The sequence below is a fragment of the Phymastichus coffea genome, unplaced genomic scaffold, assembly GCF_024137745.1.
Source record: "Phymastichus coffea isolate CEN01 unplaced genomic scaffold, Cenicafe_Pcof_1.1 PCOF00119, whole genome shotgun sequence".
NCBI classification, from domain to species: domain Eukaryota; kingdom Metazoa; phylum Arthropoda; class Insecta; order Hymenoptera; family Eulophidae; genus Phymastichus; species Phymastichus coffea.
In genome coordinates this window covers 387,880-401,945 of record NW_026706930.1, presented here as the reverse complement: position 1 = coordinate 401,945, position 14,066 = coordinate 387,880, and positions in this window count along the sequence as shown.

Here is a 14,066-nt window from a genome sequence, read left to right as displayed (position 1 = left end):
AATCACGAATGTTTAAACTATGAAAATCCAAATAAAGAAAAGCCTCGGCGTTATTTACGCAGCCGCGTAATTAGACAAAATGACCAGACACCTACATATATCGTTAAACGTAGCGTCCATATACACAGTTGATTGAGACAAATGTAGCCTCGCTTACCGCTAACAAAGGTCTTTTATACCCTCTCTCGCAACAATACTCAGTCGCAAACAATGGACGCAAGTCGTCTCTCGAAAACATCCCCCACGGCAACAGTGGCCTTATCGCCGCTCCGCTCGAATATTTCAAGAATTTCATGCGCGAGCAGACCTATGGATAATACACCTTGAACGCTTCAAGTCTAAATCACCCTATGTTTTTAAATATGAAGTTTGATCTTCGAACAGCCGAAACCCAGTTATCATTTAAATAATCATCGCTGTGTCTGTTGAAGATCCGGAATTCTTTTTTTCAAAAGCAAAGCTTTTGCCGAAGTAAGCAACGTATATAGGAGCGAAGTTTTACTGAAGATCTTTTCCAAGTTAATATATGAGAGTGAAGGGCCGATTGACCGGCCAATTTTTTCTCGCTATATCACTTATACATGGAAAACTGCTGACTTGATGCCTACCACGAGAAATAATTTATACTTGTTTATTGTTAGTCGTAAATTTTGACGATTGTTAGTGCTTCACCGAATGCTAATTTCTACTTTAGTTGAGCACTTCGTCGAAGAACGAACGCGCGATAACTGCCAAGAGTATTAATCAAGATAATATCGCAAGAAATATAATAGAGAGAGAGAGAGAGAGAGAAAGGGTTTTGGTCGTCCACAGTTAACTGCACACATATTTCGTTTTACGGACTACATTGGCCCATTAGTCATGTCCAAAAAAGCTAAATCTTCAGCAGCGCGTATGTACCTATATATAGAAGGCTACTCTCTCCAAAGATTCGTTACATATTAAAGTTAGTCGTTAAATTCGCGCTCGGCGCAAGCTGCTCTTTCGCTCTCGTATGAAATATGAATAAGAGCCGTTACAGTTTCGCAAACGCGATCGTTTATTTCCTTTTTTTTCTTTCTTTCGTGTTTGCGCGCGTACGAGAACAATTAAGCTGGTATGCGTATATTACCAAAAAGTATGTGTCATTGTTCACGAATCTTAGTCCGAATCGAAGCAATTGAAAATGAGCATTAATGTCACAGCCTGATCGTGCTGAGATATTTGATCAAACTAGAGGCCTAATCATTTCCAATAGTAGCTGATAAAGATTCATCAGGGATGTAGCGGAGTTGGATATGTAAGTCTCTTTCCTCCTTAGACTAATTACGAAATTGTTATGACGCGCGTATTCTCTTCTGAGCTACATCCAACTCAGCTCCTCTTTTCGATCGTAAATATAAGTAGATGCATAATGTTTATTCGTTGTACGATACATATTACAGTGGCAGCGACAGTGGATTCGAGACAGCTCAGCAATTTGAGGCAATGCTGATCGCAAACCATTCCCTTCCGATGCAGCGTCAGTTTATCTGCTAACGTTTACTAGAATTCTCTATAGGTGAATCCACATTTTTCCCTCTTTTTCTTGGTTATCGTGTTCGCGATTTTTCGCGGTGCTTCCAGTTTTTATTTACTGTAACTATGCTTCAATTTCACTGGCCTATGCTATTTTCGGGGTTTTTTGTTCGAAACAAACGTTACTTCATTGAATGCGGTATATAAGCAGAAAAGAACTTTTCGTTGATCTGCTCGCTAAAGTTACAACTTTAACTTTTTTGCTTTTTTGACTCAACAGACATTTACGATGTATATATTTTTAATGTAAATGTTACGACAAAATGTATATGCTTATATTATATGTTATAGAAATGAATGAGCGTCAAAGGGAAAATATTTCACAAAGACAGATAATCGAAGACATGAAAAAATGATAAGCCGCATTGCAACATATGCAAGTTCCTTTCAAATCTCATCAAATAGAAAAATGCATGAGTCCTTTTAAGGTTTTACTGTGCTATTAATACCGGATATGTGTTCTGTACTAAAATATCGACGCAAATTCGAAAACTTTTGCGATGTACGTGAAAAATGGTGGACAAACTGAATTATTTGTTGTTCGCCATTTCTAAAATTAATTAAAAAAAATAAAGAAACCCACAAAAATCTACGGCTCTACGGAGTGAATGCCGTATCGATGAAAATACCAAAATTATTAAAAATAATTTTGAATTTGAGAATATTCAGTAATGCATTCACAGTTGTTACATAGAAATGCAGTAATATGTACCTGAAAAATCAACCAAATGGAAGCCAGCTATCGAAGCTTCATAAAAAGAAATAATAGCTCAGTAAAAATACGATCGACTCCATCATGAATACTTACATTTCACGCGTATAACAATTTTCCGAACAAAACACCTTTTAGTGCTGGATAAAAAATGGTTGACAAAAGCAGTTATTCTTTTGCTTCATAGTGTCCCGGTAGTGCCTCTACACAGCTATTTGTGCGTTATAAATCTTGCCCGAGCTGCATTGTTTTCAAATGCGCTGATGACTATCGCGAGCCAAGGTTTTTGTTACACGTTCCATTGAAATTTTTTTTTTTGCCTAGAAAACGAAAAAATGTATTGCTTGTCATCTGCAACTTTTTTTAAATTTAAATGATTACATGACTCGTAACATTCGAGCTTATTTGATAAGATTTTAAATATCTACGAAAGTTTGCGTTGCAAGTTTGCCAATGCAAATGTTAATAAACATTTCAATCTATATTCGAGATTATCAATCGGACCGTACACTTTTTTAAGCTGAAAATATTTTATTTGTACAAGCGAACATTTTCATTCACTCTTTACATTCAACGAAATTAAAAAATACAGAAAAATGTCAGATGAGGACATAAATAACTGAAAAAAATGATAAAAGTAGTACATTGCATGAACTAATAAAATCATCGAGTTGAGTCGAACAGAAGTAATAAATAAAAATACGTCGAAACACAAAGCTATAGTAAATCAGAAAATTGAATGAAAGGGCCATCAATAAACAAACAGAAAAGAGCAACGATAAAAGTCAAAGACTCATCCATACGGTCGTACTGTTAGCTTGCGCGGTATGTGGGTCAGTAAAACATGAGCGTTTCTCTCGTCTACCCTTGCCACGTAGTGCAATATCCAACGCGCGTCTGCCTCATCTGATTATATTTTGTTGAGTATATTTTTCACGTTGCGCCGACCACATGCGCGCCAACGACGGAGCAATTTATCAGGGCGAGAACGACGTTAGCTCGCTGAAGAAGAACGTCAACTGGAAATTCTCTCTCTTTCCGATCGACAAGTCGGCCATGAGCAATGACGGTTCCCTCGTCCCCTATTTCAGACAACTACTGTGCAACTCATCTTTTGTCTCACTGCTCTCGAAATGATGCGCACCGAGCCTTTTGTAACGGAAATAGATAGGCACGCTTACGGTTGTTTTTTTTTTGTTTCTGCACTCGCCACCGTGAAGATTCTTCCCAGAAAAGACGAACTCAATGGTTTGTCGTTTTCTTCAGGTATGCGCGCGGACATGATTTCGTTGTTGCCGGGCAAGCTATTCTCAAATGCATTTGTCAACTAATTTCTCCTCGGCAGCGTGTTAATTCACTGACAGAGCCGTTAAGGTTCTGCATGGGAAGCTGCATGACGCGTCACCCAATAGGGTTTCGCTTCCCTAAATTGAGTTTGGTTGAGCTTCAGTCTCGCGTAAAATGTTTCCGTTGTAGTATTAACATCGATACGAAATGTACGCAGAAAATCGAATGAGAAAGTCCGTTAAAAAAGAAGTTAGCATGCTTACACTAAGTTTTCAGATTTTCCCTCGGCCTCCTTTGTCACGCGCGCGCGCGTGTGAGATAAGCCAACGCCAACACTCCAATCTGTGACTTATCTTGTACAAGATTATCAAGGCTTCCCGCGCGAAAACTAGATATGACGGCTCTTACGCGCCCTCAGCGCTCAACGCCTCGAGTAGTTGCCTGAAAACGCCAGACCATCCCTAGATTTCGGTCATTTGCGCATGTTGGTCGAGGTAATTAATATTTGACGAATATCACTGTCACATCAGCACATTCTTACTTAACTTGAGCCTCGGAAAAGCAGCTGCGCGTGCTTCAGTACTTTTCATAATGGTTTATTCGCTAACGGAGCTTACGCGAGTCACGAGCATCCGCCGAGACTCTCTTTGTGATCTTGCATCAGATGACCAATTCCCAAAGCGCGCGCCGCGTGCGCGTAGGTGGATTACGATCACCATTGAATGTAACTACTTCACTTTTACGATTTCTTCGATATCGCTCTTTCTTTTCTTACGACTCCGAGAGGATGCATGCCCGTGCTTTTTTCTTTTATGCGCGACTGGAATATTCTAAAAGATGGAAATTGAATGGTGTGGTTCTTTTACTCCAGAGAAGCTAAGTGCGTCTGGTATAGTCGATTAATCAGAGCCCACAATGCTTGAGCTAACGCTTGGCAATCCTTATGCCACCGCGGCGGGCATTATTTCAAAGTTAACAACTTGCTGAAATTGCCCAAGTCGGCGCTCGGAAGGCCAGGGACATTATACTCGCTCTGTATCAATTTAAATTAATTACTAACTGAGCTTACAGCTCACGTGAGCGTTTTACTCTCAAGATGTGTCGGTGCCGGCCAGTAGTTCAAAAGTTGGCCGGTTATCACGTGCAAACCGCGTGCCCTCCGAGCAATTAAAGGACGAGAAGAAGATTGATTTTTCAGAAGTTTCCTCGAAAAACCCCTTCCTTCCCAAAATTTTCCGAGCATCCGCTGCGCCAAATTCACCCTTATTTTTATTCGCCCCCTCGCCCCTATTATACGTCCACTCCATAGATTTTGCTGATCTATGGGTGCGATAAATTCTGTTGCTGGTGTTCGAATCTGCATTTAATCGGCAGCTCGAGAATTGCAAACTGAATTATCGTTTTCGATTTTTTCATAGAATCGCTTTGAATTAATCAGCAACTGCGAAAGCTCGTTTTCCATCGTGAATTCAAATAAATTTTAAGAATTGAAAGGGGTTTACAAAATCGCTGATTTTAATTTCAATTTTGAACGTCAACGTTGGCTTTGATTTCAAAGATTCATATTCCCTCTTGAATGTCAATAAAACATTTATTTTTGAGCTTAAGTACATGAAGAAAAAAAGTATCGTACCATTGCTGAAATTATGGTATATATATCCAATAAATTTATTTCATTACTTAAAAATTAAGTACAATCGTAAAAAAGTGAGTTACAATGTATGTAGCAAGACAATTTAAAGATGAATGTAATTAAATATTCATTAACGAGCAAGTGTAAATTACTTCATTTGTTTTTCATTTAAATTATCCGACATCATTTCTAATTTATAGATGTGAATTACGCCAAAAGTAACAAGATCTCTTGCGTAAAATTCACTAAAGTTGGCATAAAATTAGCATAACTTGTACCGGTTCTGTTGCGCACCTTGTCTCTCTGTACCTATAGTTATACACTTGACTTTATCTGCTTGATTATAAATAGGGTAAAGTACTCGACAACAAAAATTTAGGTAAAGCATTTATTACTTTAAAACGTGAAACGAATGCGATACATTAATAAGGTAGCTTTGAAAGAAAGAAAAAATGACGCCAGCACGCGCAAGACGGGGTAGTTGCACATGCCAAGTTCTCATGAATGAATTTTTTTCTGATTTGTCACCAACAGAATCGGTTCTCAAGTAAGATTTTTTTTAGCTTTCTTATAAACAGAACTGTTCTAGAACTAGTTTTCATGAATCAATTTTTTTCTCATTTCTCATGAACAGAACCGCTTTTCAAGAAAGTATTTTTTCGACACCCCACGCGGAAAGTGCGTTTTTCCCGCACGCTCGGCAAAAAACGTGCGTTGAAAATCGCACTTTCCACAAGTCGTATAAAAAAATACGGTACGGCACTTGTTCAGGAAGGAGTTTCTTGTCTCGTGTACCTTTCCACCCTCGCTTCGCTCGAGCGTAAACGCCACACGAGGCCAGAATCTATTTTCCCGCACTCGGATCGTAATGTACTATTTTCAGATTTCTCATGAACAATAATATATATTATATTATAATATATAATATATTATAATATAATATAATATATAATATATATAATATATATATATATATATATATATATATATATATATATATATATATATATATATATAATATCCATTTCAGGAACCAGTGGCAACATTCTTATTTTAATAATAACGAGTTACAGCGCAGTTCTGGATATTATTTTCATGCATCAAATATTTTGAACACTTGTAAAGAGTTTCCTTGGAAAGTAACATATTTTGCGTCTAACGTTTGTCGACCTTTCGATAAAGTAAATGTAAATTTTCGGAAGAATCGAACTATATCATAATTTTCTTAACAACGAATCCCGCACGCATAGGATAAATATAAGAAAAGACTGCAGGGAGAACGTGTTTTTTATTACCGAACAGTATACGAAGCAAAAATCTTGTACAATAGAAATTTCGCGGCTATTTAGTTCTGGTCGTCGTACCGGCCGATGTATAATAACCCTCACTGAAAAGAGAAAAATACTACGAGAATAAAAATCCCCGACTTGCCACCGTTTGCTTCATTTTACGACCGCTGCGTGCCCCATTGGTATTGCTTTACGCGGTTGTTTCCTTTTTTCCTCCCTGTGCTATGAGCGCAGAGGACAAAAGTCTACATCAATGTTAGTGACTCGAAATAAAGGAAAGCCTCGCTTCTCGTAAAAATATCAATCTGCGTTGACGAAAGTACATTAAAATACTGCAGATGTACGAAAGAAAGTCGCTTGCTCGGAGTTTCATTTTGAAACTAGAGTTTATAGCCAAGTCAGCCGATCGATGTACACAGATAGACATTTGCGCCGAGTATCACCTGTGGCCGAGTGAAACAGTTCCGTGCAAGTGGCCCGCGTGCAATCGCGAGAAATAGAGTTAACATTGGCTACGGATACGCGACCATCGTTCCTCAGAGCTTCTACTTGGAAAATACCACCTATTTGTCATTCCAGATTTTTCGATAGTTGAGAGAAGTAGGTGTTATATTATTCTAATATTCGGCAATAATCCTAAATCTTTTTTTTTATTACTCATGTATATATAGATGATTTTTCACAGACGCACAACGTGCAAAAAACTTATTTGAATAATTAAACAAGCTTTCACCAACAAACACTCGATCCTTTTAAGATGATAAGCCATCGCCGCGATAAAAAATACAAAAATAGCTTCATTAAAGAAAATAAGATGGTACGTGTATACATAAAGTTTGCGTGACTCTTCCTAAATATTAAGAATATAAAAAGAACCAAATAGTCGATTCTCAGTTAACTTCTTTCGTCTCTTCTATACAGGTTTCCTTTTTTACCTACTTTTTTAAGTACTTGTCTCCACGTCTTTCCATGTGTCATGGACTCTGCTAATTAACTTTCCTTTCTCGAATCTGCTCTTTTTTTGCTTCCACTCCAATCGAAGTTTTTCGAGAAAAGGAGGAGCAAACAGAAGAAAAAGAAACGTCCTCGTATTACCACGCAATCTATTACTCTTAAGCTCTTAGACACGCGGATTCATTTTCTTAATCTACCAAGATTAAATTAAAAAGAAAGAAAAGGTAGTTTTGCTTGGACTAATGATCAACGTTAGAATGTGCATTGGTGCGGTGAGGGATGTCGTCGCGCAAACACTAAGCGAAAACCGATGGTCGCGCTTGTAAGCACGACAGCTGCATTATTCAATTACGGCAACTTGCAATCACTGGTCGCCTCTTGATGAATTTCTTTTTTTAAGCTACGGATTGATTTTTCAATAGAGATAGGCACCAAATGGAACCAAGGATAATTCTTTTAGAAATGCATTATTAAAATACGCCTGTTATTGGAGTTTCAGCTTTTTGATAAGAAAAACATCCGCGTCATTATTAAACTTGTTGAGTCAGCATCGTCGTTTTTAGTCTTTTTGACATTGTTATGTTGGCGTGTTAATCAACGTATCATAATTAATTGATAAAATGATATGATGACAATCTGCGAGAATATGAAAGATTTGCTTTTAATAAAAATTCAATTACATAAATTTCTTGAATTTCTTGAAGGATACACCACGAAAACGTTGCGATGCCACCAGTGTATTTCCAATACTGACGTGTATCGTCAAGCATTTTATCAGCTTATTTGCAGCAACATTTTATGTTATTCACTTTTCGCGTGTGGGAGATTCACTAGCATAGTAGCACGCAAGTTCGGTTAGACACAGTGAGTTGTGAAGCAGACACTAAATTTTTCATCAAGGTAACGAATACTTTCAACCGGTGATAATGGTGTTGAGGTGTTAATCGACAACAGAAACAGAAAAGGAGACAAATGTGTAGAGAAAATACTCTAGGAGTAACGTCCATCGTAATTGCATAAAAAGGGAGCACAATTTGCAATTCCAAGCGTGACCCCGCATTACCTCTGTTCGTCCAAACGTATGGGCGGTGAATAGGTCAGGCTGCGCAGGCGAAACGAAACGCCTAAAGTATATATATATATATATATATATATATATATATATATATATATATATATATATATAAAGATAGAGAGAGAGAGAGAGAGAGAGAGAGAGAGAGAGAAAATGCGAGACGCTCTAGCGTTCGCCGAGCAAGCTGAAAGAGCGCAAGCAATCATCATAATTGCAAGGAATGAAATTAAATGCAGCGGCTTCCGGCAAGTTTTTAGCTATTTATCAACTCCTGACTCTTCTATCTTTTAATTGTTACTGTCGTCAAAGCAGACGTGCGACAGAAAAGTGAAATAAAGAAAAAAAAAATAGATGAAGATTGTAGTAGCGAAATTTTCGTAACGTTTTATACGTGAGATGAATCAACACTTAGGTGACTGGATAGTCCAGGTAGTTGACATTATTTCTTATCGTCATTAGCTAGAACTAGTAGAAACTTTGTCAAGGAGAATCAGCGGATAATTGCAGTTCGCAAACTCTCATCGACCAAAAAAAGGCCACTATGAACATTCGATCTGATGAGGCACCTTAAACCAACTATGTCTTAAAGACAAACTAAAATTTTTAAATATCATCGATGAATGCTGAAAAAGCAAGTTGTATTGATAGGCATTATCTATCTTTAATTTTTATAACTATTAGAACAATGTATGTGATTTATTTATTTATGCAATCAGATCGAATTTTTTGTTTTCATATTTTGGAGTACAAAGTAGAACTTAGTATTCGGTAAATGAAATATCTTTGCTGACGTCTTCGTATACCCGATTTCACAAATGAAGCAGGAGAAAACCTCGAAGAAAAAATATTAGACAGAAATTTGAATTAGCCATTTTTCTAATCAAAACATACAACTCAATATAGAAAAATAATCAGTCACATGGATATTTTAATCCAGTAGGTGAGCGCATCACATTACGTTCCTTTTGTGAACGTTCATCTTCTGCTCTTTCTCGTTTTCTTCTCGTTTACTACTTGGACTTTCAACGAGTATATTTCTCTCGGAGGGTGCACGTGTTAACACGTCGATCGAGTGACGCAGAGACTGAATTGCTGACCAAAGTCGAACAAAGGGAGCGAGCCAATAAGTATGGCACTGTCGAGCGTGTAAAAAGCTCTTTCTGTAAAAGCCAACTGGCACTTTTCCACGTATCAGTTGAAAAGTTATCACTGCTAATTCTTTTTCTAACAATTAAGCTTTTTATATCCTAATGTCATATCCTTCACGACTACTCTACGAATATATATGAACATATGGGCAGTCACATCGACAATCAAAAATAAATGATAGGAATTACTTGCAGATCCCACAACTAAAGTACATCTAAATCAAGTGAAACAACAATTCTGTGTCAAAGGATAATAACAAGAGTAAAGATTCCTATACTTCTTCTTCAGTTGTTAAGAAAACAAAAAGTAGCAAAAATAATACTGCATCATTCTTATTGTTGTTCGGCTCGTACAAATATCTCCTAGGACCTGGTGTTTTTGGAAATCAAAACTGCATCATTTCGTTGAATTTTTATAGACAATACAAAACACTACATATATTACAAGTAGAACATAACTCACCAATATAATATACACTGAGCTATACCGTTTCACATGTAGGTTATATAGGAAATTATTAAAAAGTGACTAACGAAGGAATGGTGACAAAAACCTGTCCTACGAACATTTGTTGCAAATAGATTTATCTAAGCTCATGGATGAAGACAAAAATTGACAATGAAAATCACAGGTTTCTGGCTCAGACAAACACAGAAAGACATCAAGATCAGAACCAACAAGATCATGAGGTGAATACTGTTTCAAATTGCAAGTTTCTGGAATAACGCAAAAAGAATTATTACCCGAAGAAAAGAATAGATTAACAAAGCGTATTTCCAATGCATATTCCAATATTCTCTACATGAGCTTCTTTCTCCCACCTGTTTCCTTACGCCAGTGCAGGTGAACGCATTGCCGCCAAACACTCATCAAGCGTTAATTTATTTGCACTTTCTATCGTAATATGCATACACATGTGCACACACATGCAAGTCATCACTATATCGTTAAAAGATAATAATTATATTAGTAAAATATAAAAAATAAAACAACGATCAATAATTGTCATTTAACAAGTTTAGCGACATTTTTTTGCACAGAAATGAAGTGTCTTCATGTTCCGACTTCTCGTGGATAGTTTTTAAATAATGGCTTTTATAATGAACAGGGGTATAAATATGTTTCGTAATTTTCGCTGTGGTAAGTCTAATGTAAAAAAAGTATTAAGTGCAAATATTGCGTAGCGGAAAATGAATAATGCTGGCGAAGAATTTGTCTGGCATGCGCATAAGATATTGTTTGAGCAAACTCGATCTGCTACTGTTTATGCGGAATGCAGACTTTAATTAAAAAGCTGAGTTTGCGCATGCAGCATTGGCGCAGCAGCGCGCGACATTTTAACGAAAATCACATTCAGAATTTCGCTTCGAGTTACATCTTTGAAATTAGGTCGTAAAGAATTCTCTCAATTTGGACTGCTGAAAGACGGTTAATTTTATTTAACGTCATAAGTACGGTATAAATTGCGGTTGAGTGTAATAGCAGCGTACTTTCGTAGTGGAAACATTTTAACGTCGCGAGCTTTGCTCTCTAAGTTCAAGTCGCCGAAATCTTATGTAATTTAAGGAAGATTCTTCACCCGCAAGGCAAAAGCTTAAAGTTGCAGTGAATTTCTCGATGAATTCTACATGCTGAAAGTCGTCAATAATACATTCGGCTGAGATTTAGCTAAATTGTTTGCGATCGTGCCGAAAACAGCCTCGAAAAAAGCAGACGACGCATTCCTCTATATATATCGAAACAAGGATTATGGTAAAGTTGGCAGAAAGAAAAGAATGAAGGCACGAAACGAGGTCCTCGTGCTTAGTCGCTGTAATCCAATGCTCGTCGAGCTCTGTACAGTGTTTTAGCTCTTGAGCGCGAAACGAAAAGGGGACAGCAATCGAGCTCATAATGCCTCATCCACAGGGAGCGAAACTCGAATTTCATCCCACATTGTCTTTCAAGTTTTTGGTTTGTTCTTTCGATCACGCTCGTATCCCATTAAAGACATACGCGCGTATTGTCCCCGAGCTGTTTTATTACGTATTAAGTAATCTACGCATCATTATAATTGCATGCCAATTAAGTCGATATAAAGATACATCGGATAAGCAAACATCCTCGGCTATCAATAACAAAATCCCTAATATCATTATAATCTGGCCGCCGAGCGAAACCATAATTAACACCTCATCGGCCCATTGAATAATCTAGATATCTAGCTTAAATTTCGCTAATAGCCCATACCAAGATAAAGTTGAATTAATGCAGAGTTGAGTGGTAGTGGAGGGGTATGGAGAGAGAGAGAGAGAGTCCGTGGCCAGTGCTTCAATTATCGGTTATCGATAATCCCCCTAGAGCCACGTACGCGAGAAACCGCTTAATTACATACGTCTCGCGCGCGCAAACGTAAACGCGCGGTCTACTGCTACCGCGAAGGAAACAAGTGGCTCTTCCGCGTGTATTATTTTTTTTTTACAATAATGTAGAAGTGCAATTTTTTTTCTAAATACTGAGGTATTTCGTTTGTTAGGGCACGGAAGGTTAGTTTGGAATTGAGAACGACGAGATGGCAATCTAAAGAAAACGTTCTTGTTGTCTAGTAATGAGTTAGCTGGAGATAAAATATGGTGGACTGGTGCTCGGTAAAAATAAGTCTCATCAAGTAAAATGAAAATATTAAGGCGTCTTGGGCACGCTATTGATGGCTGTAATTCCATGATATAAACAAGTGAATAATTATTACTACTGGAAGGGTGTGTTTTATACAAATAATAAAAAAGAATTTGGTTTAATGAAAATTGAGTTTAATGATGTGAAATACCTACTCAGTAAGGAAGAAAAAGCTGTAGGTAAACGATGCAGTGGTAAGTTACATAAATTGACAAAATAATCAATTTAGCAAAATTTACGATAGAATTGTACAGTTGACGTCGCTGAGTTGAAACGATGAAAAGTAAATAAGGAGGCTCGAGCAACCTGTACAGAGATGAGTTACGGTGAAGGTGTTGAAATGTATTATTTATTATTTATTATTTCTTGTATTACAAAGCAAGCGCTTGGTCAGTATTGCACACACGAAAAAAACGGAGAAAATTGTCTAGAGCACAAGTAACGGCAGGTCGAGATGAACTTCGTAACGCGGAAGTCACTTTGACTGATCTCGACACGACGATTTATCAATTGAGACTGACTATCGGCGACGACAGTTTTTCACGCGGGAAGTTCGACAGAGAGCGACAAAATTTCCCTTTGCCGTTTGGAGCCCGTGCAGGGGTCGATCGGAGGTCAGTGGAATGGAGGTCGCGCAACCCGTCAGCTATCCGAGAGACGGTCAACGCTCGCGTTGACCCTCTTTTATGGTACTGTGCAGTTTCGAGCGCGCGGCTTATATTACCTGCCAATTTGGGTTCCAGCCGCACTGAAAGCGAAAACAGGCTGCCGTTAAAAAGAGTGCAGAAACTTAAGGACGTGCCCCGCGGTGACATGTGGCCTGTAACTTTTCGTGAATTCATCAAGACAATGCTGACGGCCGGAATAACGGAGAAAGTGCGCATCTCTACGATTCGAGAGCGCATCGAACGCGAACACGCGAACGACCAGTACGGCTAGATACAAATTTTGCAGTATATTTTTTATGCTGTACCAGATAAAAGAAAAAGATGTACCGAAAGCATGAGAGTACGTGAAATGAGCAATAAGTTTCTAACGACAACGGATTGATGGGAAAATGGAAATAACGTACAACAGCATTGACTTTATTTCCATAAAAATGAAAAAAATGCACGTGCGTCACTCGAGATAATCAAAATATCATTAATGTAATAATACCCCAAGTAGTGTAAACATCAATGAATTTCGCACGACCGAGCAATCTTAAAACTTTTAATTCATGTGACACTTTAATGTCTTCCCGATCATTTTAGTAATAACTCATTTATCTTTCTATCTCTATGCTACAAAAACAATATAAAATTTCTATATTTGAAAGCTCATTTCTAAGTTATTAAAAGAAACAAGCAAAACATCCGTTATAAGTAGATTATATAAATATAACTTGGCGTATGTAATAAAATTGAAAAACAATTATTATTCAACTATTTTGAAAATTAACAAATTGTATATTATAAGATCATTATTTTATAATAACTGCATTACACTTAACAAACGAAATTCGTACAACAGTTTGGTTAAATATTGAATAAATATTAATATAAAAATCGTCACCAAATCAAAATATGAGTAATAGCGTACAAATTGAGAAGAAAAGGATGGCAATGATTTTACCGAAAAATATTATACACTAGAGAAGGGTCTGGGCAAGACATATATGCAGTTGCATGCGAAATTCCAACGACGACGGAAATATGCAAGGTGGCATGATCGTGTCTCAACTCTGCCAATCTCATACTGTCAAACTTTCACAAT